Source organism: Physeter macrocephalus, chromosome 20, assembly GCF_002837175.3.
Source record: "Physeter macrocephalus isolate SW-GA chromosome 20, ASM283717v5, whole genome shotgun sequence".
NCBI lineage: Eukaryota > Metazoa > Chordata > Mammalia > Artiodactyla > Physeteridae > Physeter > Physeter macrocephalus.
The window spans coordinates 10,482,138-10,491,930 of record NC_041233.1 but is presented as its reverse complement, the minus strand read 5'-3'; the positions used below and the strand labels follow the sequence as shown (position 1 = coordinate 10,491,930).

Below are 9,793 nucleotides of genomic sequence, written 5' to 3'. Positions count from 1 at the left end.
TATAACAATTATAAATATTTATGCACCCAACACAGAAGCACCTCAATACATAAGGCAAATGCTATCAACCATAAAAGGGGAAATCGATAATTTTGATTATCAATTAACACAATAATAGTAGGGGACTTTAACACCCCACTTACACCAATGGACAGTTCATCAAAAAAGAAAATAAGTAAGGAAACACAAGCATGACAAAATACACTAGATAGACTACACTAGACTACACTAGATAGATTTAATTGATATCTATAGGACAGTACACCTGAAATTGGCAGAATAGACTTTTTTCTCAAGTACACATGGAACATTTTCCCGGCTAGATCACACCTTGGGTCACAAATCAAGCCTCAGAAAATTTAAGAAAATTGAAATCGTACCAAGCATCTTTTCTGACCACAGTGTTATGAGACTGGAAATCAATTAAAGGAAAAAACATGTAAAAAACAAATACATGGACGCTAAACAGTGCACTACTACATGACCAAGAGATCGCTGAAGAAATCAAAGAAATAGAAAAAATACACAGAAACAAATGACAACAAAAACACGAAGACACAAAACCTATGGGATGCAGCAAAAGCAGTTCTAAGATGGAAATTTATAGCAATACAATCCTACCTCAAAAAACAAGGAAAATCTCAAATAAACTATCTAACCTTACATCTAAAGGAACTAGTGGTTCTTTGAGAAGATAAACAAAATTGATAAACCTTTAGCCAGACTCATCAAGAAAAAAAGGGAGAGGACACAAATCAACAAAATTAGAAATGAAAAAGAAGAAATCACAACTGACTTTGCAGAAATACAAAGGATTTTAAGAGACTACTACAAACAACTATAACCCAATAAAATGGACAACCACAAAGAAATGTACAAATTATTGGAAAGGTACAATTTACCAAGACTGAACCAGGAAGAATTAGAAAACATAAACAGACCTATCACAAGTAATGAAATTAAAACTGTAATTAAAAATCTCCCAACAAACCAAAGTCCAGGACCAGATGGCTTCACAGGTGAATTCTATCAAACATTTAGAGAACAGCTAACAGCCATCCTTCTCAACCTCTTCCAAAAAATTGCAGAGGGAGGAATACTCCCAAATTCGATCTATGAAACCATCATCACCCTGATACCAAAACCAGACAAAGATATCACAAAAAAAGAAAATTACAGACCAATATCACTGATGAATACAGATGTAAAAATCCTAAACAAAATACTAGCAAACAGAATCCAAGAATACATTAAAAGGATCATACACCATACAAGGCAAGGATGTCCACTCTCGCCACTCTTATTCAACATAGTTTTGGAACTCCTAGCCACAGCAATCAGAAGAGAAAGAAATAAAAGGAATACAAATTGGAAAAGAGGAAGTAAAACTGTCACTGTTTGCAGATGACATGATATTATATATAGAAAATCCTAAAGATGCCACCAGAAAACTAATAGAACTGATCAATGAATTTAGTAAGGTTGCAGGATACAAAATTAATGCACAGAAATGTCTGGCATTCCAATACACTAACAGTGAAAAATCAGAAAGAGAAATTAAGGAAACACTCCCATTTACCACTGCAACAAAAAGAATAAAATACCTAGGAATAAACCTACCTAAAGAGATGAAAGACTTGTACTCAGAAAACTATAAAACACTGATGAAAGAAATCAAAGATGACATAAACAGATGGAGAAATATACCATGTTCTTGGATTGGAAGAATCAACATTGTGAAAATGACTATACTGCCCAAAGCAATCTACAAATTCAATGCAATCCCTACCAAACTACCAATGGCATTCTTCACAGAATTAGAACAAAAAATTTTACAATTCGTATGGAAACACAAAAGACTCCAAATAGCCACAGCAATGTTGAGAAAGAAAAACGGAGCTGGGGGAATCAGGTTCCCTGACTTCACACTATACTACAAAGCTACACTCATCAAGACAGTATGGTACTGGCACAAAAACAGAAATATAGATCAATGGTACAGGATAGAAAGCACAGAGATAAACCCACACACAATAGTCACCTAATTTATGACAAAGTAGGCAAAAACATACAAGAGAGAAAAGACAGCCTCTTTAATAAGTGATGCTAGGAAAAGTGGACAGCTACATGTAAAAGAATGAAATTAGAACACTACCTAACACCATACACAAAAATAAACTCCAAATGGATTAAAGACCTAAATGTAAGACCAGACACCACAAACTCCTAGAGGAAAACAGGAAAAACACTCTCTGACATAAACCACAACAAGTTCTTTTTTGACCTACCTCCTAAAGTAATGAAAATAAAAACAAAAATAAACAAATGCAGCCTAATGAAACTTAAAAGCTTTTGCACAGCAAAGGAAACCGTAAACAAGATGAAAAGACAACCCTCAGAATGGGAGAAAATATTTGCAAGTGAAGCAACAAAGGATTAATCTCCAAAATATACAAACAGCTCATGGAGCTCAATATCAAAACAACCCAATTAAAAATGGGCAGAAGACCTAAATAGACATTTCACCAAAGAAGACATACAGATGGCCAAGAGGCACATGAAAAGCTGCTCAGCATCAATGCAAATCAAAACTAAAATGAGGTATATCACTTCACACCAGTCAGAATGGCCATCATCAAAAAGTCTACAAACAATAAATGCTGGAGAGGGTGTGGAGAAAAGGGGACCCTATTGCATTGTTTGTGGGAATGTAAATTGATACAGCCACTATGGAGAACAGTATGGAGGTTCCTTAAAAAACTAGAAATAGAACTACTATATGACCCAGCAATCCCACTACTGGGCATATAGCCTGAGAAAACCATAATTCAAAAGGACATATGTATCCCAATGTTCACTGCAGCACTACTTCCAATAGCCAGGACATGGAAACAACCTAAATGTCCAACGATAGATGAATAGATAAAGAAGATGTGGTACATATATACAATGGAATATTACTCAGCCATAAAAAGGAATGAAATTGGGTCATTTGTAGAGATGTGGATGGACCTACAGTCTGTCATATAGAGTGAAATAAGCCAGAAAGAGAAAAACAAATATCATATATTAACACATATATGTGGAATCTAGAAAAAGGGTACAGATGAACCTATTTGTAGGGCAGGAGTAAAGACGTAGACATAGAGAACAGACATGTGGACACATTGGGGGAAGGGGAGGGTGGGACGAATTGGGAGATTAGGTTTGACATAATTACACTACCATGTGTAAAACAGATAGCTACTGGGAACCTGCGGTATAACACAGGGAGCTCAGCTTGGTGTTCTGTGACAACCTAGATGGATGGGATGGCAGAGGGTGGGAGGCCAAGAGGGGGGGCATATAGGTATACATATAGCTGATTCACTTCACTGTACAGCAGAAGCTAACAAAACACTGTAAAGCAATTTTACTCCAATAAAAAAATAAAATAAAATAAAGGACACATGAAATAACCTTAGCTAATGCTTTTAAGTGCTTCACATACCAGGTGCTGCTCTAAGTGTTTTACATGCCTTAACTATATTCTTCATCATGACTCAATGAAGGAGGTATTATTAATGTTTTCTACTGAACAAGTAAAACCACCATGTGTTTAGAAAGGAAGACTCAATATCATGAAGACTCTAATTCTCTCTTTTACATAGTTACAATGAAAATACCACCAAGGATTTCCAGTCTGGAAAAGATAGTGTAGACATATCTCCTCTGTTCCTCCTGACTGTGTATAACCATCAACTCCAGAAATTATGCAAGAGCACAAGAGACAACCAAAGGAGAACTCTGAAAGGTGGAAAGACAAAGATGGGCTGGTGAGCGTCCCCAGGACCACAAGAATGACATAGTGGCCTATGTCTCACTATACCACAACCCACAGTAAGGCAACTTAGGGCCACCATTTCCCAATCCACAAGTGGCAACAGAAGGCAGCCACAGAATGAGATAGGCTCATTCTTCCTTCAGATTGAACCAGATCTCACCAGCAATCCAGGTAAACTGGGTATCCCACTGACAGTAAGTGATGAAGGAAAGTGCTAGCCTTCCCAAAGAGCTTGAATCTCCTTTCCTCCACCAAGATGTACCAGGTGCCCAAGGGTTATAAGCAAGGAGGGATTCCACCAGGCATGAGACTCTCCTCTTCCACCTTAAAAACAATATGCGTCCAGGCAGGACCAAGCAAAGGAGATGCCCCCAGAACAAGCAAACTGGCCCCAGAGGCCAAAACAACTTTCCCCAAACTAGCCACACTAGGTGGCCCAGCCTAGGGAAGCTCCTCTGTTCCCCCCAGGTAGTACCAGCAGGAACCAGTAGCACCAGCAGGAACGAGTAGCACCAGATAAACCAAGTAGAGCAAAACAGTACCACAAAGACTCTGAAATTAAATTGTCATTGGAACCACAGCCCATGAAGTAGACCAGGGCCTGCACATTAAACCTAAACAGGATGATCGCCTGCTAAAATTTAAAAATTACATAGGACCCAGGGTCTCCAAACAAAATGTGTGGCTACAATAGAAAATCACCTGTCATACCCAGAACCAAGAAAATCATCATTTGAATGTGAAAAGACAACTGAAAACAACACTGAAATGAATCAGATGTTGGAACTATCTGACTTGTACCTTGAAGCAGCCATTATAAATAAAATTATAAAAGCAAAAAAAAAAAAAACTTCAACAAGCAACTATAAATCTTACAGCAACAACCAAAAAATTGAAAACCTCAACAAGAAATTGAAGAACAAAATGGAAATTATAGAACTGAAAAATACAGTAACAGAAATTTAAAAACTGGCTACGTGGGCTCAATAGTAAGAGTAGAGATGAAAGAGGATGGACTCAGAGAACTTGAGGCCACATAATAAAATTCATTCAGTCTGAACAACATAGAGAAAGCCTAAAAACAAATGAAGTGCTCCTCAAAGACCTGTGGGACAGAAACAAAAAAATCCCAACATCTGTATCAGAGTCTTACAAGGAGTCTGGAGCTGAAAGAAATAATGACTGCAGATTCCTAAATCTGTTGAAAGACACAAACTTACAGATTCAAGAAGATGAGTTAATCTCAAACAGAGTAAACCCCAAAAAATTCACACCAATCAAACTTCTGAAAACTAAAAACAAATAAAAAATATCTGAAAGCAGCCAGAAAGAAATGACAGATTACCTGTAGGGGCACACCAAGTAAAATGACAGCCTATGTATCTATTCTTTAGAAATGAAGAAAGAAACAGACATTCTCAGATGAAGGAAAACTACAGGAATTTGTAGCCACCATACTTACCCTTAAAAAATGGCTAAAGGAAGTTCTTAAGCAGAAAGGAAATTATAAAAGGAGAAACCTGAGACCATCAGAAAAAAAAGAACAAAAGAAAAAAGAAAAAAAGAACAGAAATATGGATACACAGAACAGACTATCCATCTTCTTATGAATTTGTAAAATCATATTTCATAGTCAAAAAAATTATACCACTATCTAATATTCAAGCCAATGATATTTAAAAGTGGGGAAACTACAACAAACTACTAAATATAACAAAAAAAAAGCAAACTCACAGATACAGAGAACAAACTAGTGGTTACTAGTTGGAAGAGGGAAGTGGGGAGGGCTAACAGAGGGGTAGGGAACTAAGAAGTACAAACTATTAGGTATAAAATAAGCTACAAGGATATATTCCCCGTACAACACAGGGAATATAGCCAATATTTTATAATAACTACAAATGGAGTATAACCTGTAAAAAGTGTGGATCACTATGTTGTACATCTGTAACTTACATAATAATAAAAAAAAAAGCTTTTTAAGCTGGGAAGATAAAAGGGCCTAAATGGAAGAAAAGTTTCCATGTTACTCAAAGTGGTAAAATGTTGGTAACAGTAGGTGTAATATTACAATATGTATATAGTCTATTTTGACCACTTCTAATCAACATTGTACTGGAAGTTTAAGCCAGTGTACTAAGACAAGAAAAATAAGTCATCCAGATAGCACAGAAAGAAGTATAACTGTCTTTATTCACAGATCATGTATGATGGTCTTTGCTACACAATGGGCAAAAATTGCAAATTCCATGTGATAAAGGATTGTATCAAAAGTAATTAAGAATTAAACTTCAATAATAACACACAACCAAAGTAAAATAATGGGCAAAAGATTTGACAGACACTTCACTGAAGAAACACAGATGGCAAATATGCATGTGAAAAAAGGCTCATTATCATTAATTATTAGGAAAATAAAATGAGATACCACTCTAAGCCTTAAATAGTGTCTAAAATTCAAAAGACCAACATATCAAGCACTGGCAAGGATGTGGAGCAATTGGAAGTCTCATAAAGTGCTAGTGGCAATGCAAAATGGTACAACCACTAAGGAAAACAATTTGGCTATTTCTTAAAAAAAATTAGAACTACATCTACCATATGATTCATTTAGTCCACTATGAGGTATGTACCCAAGAGAAATGAAAGCAGTTGTTCATACAAAGACTTGTAGAAGAATGTTCACAGTAGCTTTATTTGCAACAGCCCCAAACTGGAAATAACATAAATGTCCATCAAAAGGTGAACAGATAAACAAACTGTATTGCATTATACAATAGAATACTACTCACCAATAAAAAGAAATTAACTACGCAGCAATAAAAAGGAATGAAGATGCAACAGCATGGATGAATATCAGAATGATTATGCTGAGTACAATAAGTTAGAAAAGACTGCATACCGTATGATTCCATTTATATCAAATTACAGAGGACACAAACTCTTGCATAGTGACAGAAAGCAGAAGAGTGGTTACCTGGTAATAGGGAAAGGACAGAAGGAAGGGATAACAAGTGGCATGAGGAAACTTTTGGGGTGACAAATATGTTCATTATCTTGATTGTGGTGATTGTATACTCATGTCAAAGCTTATCAAACTGTACACTTTAAATATGTGCAGTTTACTGTATATCCATTAAACCTCAATATGGCTACTAAAAAAGACACAAATCCACCACACTTTCTTTTGGAAACAGAAAAGATGATTCTTAAGTTTCCATGGAAAAATAAGTAAGAGAAAAGTCAGAAGAATTCTAAAAAACCTAGCAGAGACAGGGAGAGATAGGAACCAGTCATACCAATTTTAATAGTTGGTGTCTTAATAGCATACTATAAAGCTATATAAGGGTTTTAAACATAGCAATGATGAATGAACCAACAGAAATCAATGACATAAACTAGAAAAGTCCAAAAACTTTTTCCTATATCTATCAATTAAGAATATGACAAAAAGAGCATTTTAATCAGTTGGGAAAAGAACAAATAGTATTGGAAACAACTTGGTGGCCACCTGGGAAAAACTCTATCTATGCCTCTCAACTCACACTAAAATAAGTAGCAGATGAGTCAGTGATTTAAATGTTAAAAAAAAAAAAAAGGAAATCAGGAAGCACTAGAAAAAACAATGGAAGATTTTTCTTCTCCTTTTTTAGATTTTTTTTTTTTTTTTTTTTTTTTACAAAAGACCTTTTTAAGTATAAGACAAATCCCAAAAGTCATTTAAGGCAAAACTGATAAATCTAACTTCATTAAAAAAAAAAAAAATTCCACATGAAAGAATCATAAAGTTAAAATACAAATGTTAAAATAAGGGGGTTAAATGTGGCACCTCATATCACAAAAGACTTATTTCTCTAATATATTAAAAATTCTTATAAATAAGTATGAAAAAATATCAACAATAACCCAATAGAAAATGGGCAAAGCATATTCAAAGACAGTCATGGAAGGAAATACAAATGGCCCCCAACACACAGAAAGGTGCTCAAATTGGCAGAGACCCAAGATTTTGTTAGTGCTCTGTTCATTAATTTTGACAAATGTACCATCCATATGTAAGATGATAATCATCAGGCAAACTGGGTGTGAGGTATGTGGGAACTCTGTACTATATTCACAATTTTTCTCTAAATCTAAACTATTATAAACTTTAAAAAAATAAGCAAAAGACTTAAATGGATACCTCACAAAGGAAGATATTAAATTGGCCAATACGCACGTGAAAAGATATGCAACGTCCTTAGTCATCAGGGAATTACAAATTAAAACCACGAGATACTATTTCACACCCACTAGGCTGTGAACTGAAATTGTCATCCATTGCTGGAGTTCCCTCTGAAGAACTGTGGGGCAGTTTACTTTGTGATCAACCCACGACACAGGATGAACCTCCCACCCAAAATATGGTTTGCATATTGACACAAATGACACGCACATGAATCAAGAGGATATGGAAGGATTTATAATTCACATAATGAGACTTTTTGGGGAGAGTAGGGCAGACTTCCCAAGCTAGTTCAAATACAGCTTGGGAGAGCAGGCAGGAAAGGAGAATAGCTTGAGCTATTGGTGGTTAGGAGGTGGTGGGGCTTTGGTGACAGCTGGAGTGTATATGGTTTGAACTCCTTCCTGATGCCAAAAGAGGAGCACTTTGGCTTTTTTATCAGGTTGCCCAGATGTAGGACAGAAAGGGGGACAGAACAGGTGGGGCTTAAGAGCTGTCATCAGTCTAACATTAAAAATGGAGTAAAAATCTATTAGTTTCTTATCAAGTTGGGTGTCCATCTACCCACCCCATAGCTCCACCATTCTACTCCTAGGTATTACCAAGGAGAAATGAAAACCAATTTCCACAAAAAAAGACCTATACGTGAATGTTCAGAGCAGCCTTAATTGTAATAGTCAACTACTGGAAACAACCTAAATGGCCATCAAGAGAAAAATGGATAAACAACTGGCATATCCATGCAACAGAATACTTATTCAGCAATAAGAAGAAACAAATTATAATATGAATGAACCTCAAAAACAGTATGCTAAGTAAAAGAATCTACAGACAAAAGAGAGTATTTTTATTATGTAATTCTAGAAAAGGCAAAACTATAGTGAGAAAAAGCAGATCATTGGTTGCCTTGGGACTGCTGTGATGGTGGGAGTAGGGACTGACTGCAAAGGGGCATGAGGGCTCTTTCTGTGGTGATGGAAATACTTTATTTCTTGATTGTAATGGTAGTACATGAACATATACAACTGTCCAAACTAGCCAAACAAGAATATTCTTAAAACAGGTATACTTAATTGTATGTAAAACATATCTCAACAAGGTTGATTTATCAAAAAGTAAAATATTGTGTTGAGGGAAAGAACCCAGACACTAAAAAATACATACTGCCTGACTACATCTGTATGAAGTCCAAGATCAGGCAAAACAAATCTATGGTGATAGAAATCCAAAAGTGGCTGCCTGGGGTAGGGGTGGGTGCTGACTGCAAAGGACACAGACAGACATTTAGGGTGTGACAGAAATGTTCTTATTCTCGTTTTGGGTGATGGATATAAGTGTATATAATTGTCAAAATATATTAGGTTGAACATTAAGCTATACCTTAATTTTTAAAAGTGCTTTCCTTAAAAACAAAACCAAAAAATTCCTTTTCTAATCCCACAACTAACAAATACAAGAAAAAGAAAAAAATCAAACCTTGTTAATTTTTTAATCATGAGAAAAATAGTAGAATGAAAAATAAATCCAAAAGTTAAGGATCTAATAAAATAGAGAACATGCAAATCTAACTAAAAAACAAAAAAGAAAAAGAAAAAAAAGGAACAATGTTAGAAATCAGAAAGTGCAAATAACAGATGAGTGCTTTATTCTATTATAAATTCAACATTTTACTGAAAGTCTTGTCAGAAAATATTATGAAGAATATCTCATGAAAATGTCAAAATATAAACACAAAAACCACAACC

The 9,793-nt window shown here is 35.4% G+C and overlaps 1 protein-coding gene across 2 annotated transcripts in view; it reads right to left on the bottom strand.

Moving 5' to 3' along the window:
- BMS1 (BMS1 ribosome biogenesis factor) overlaps nucleotides 1–9,793 on the bottom strand; it is a 44,680-nt gene that overhangs the window by 14,122 nt on the left and 20,765 nt on the right. The gene's annotated exons all lie outside the window — the stretch shown is intronic.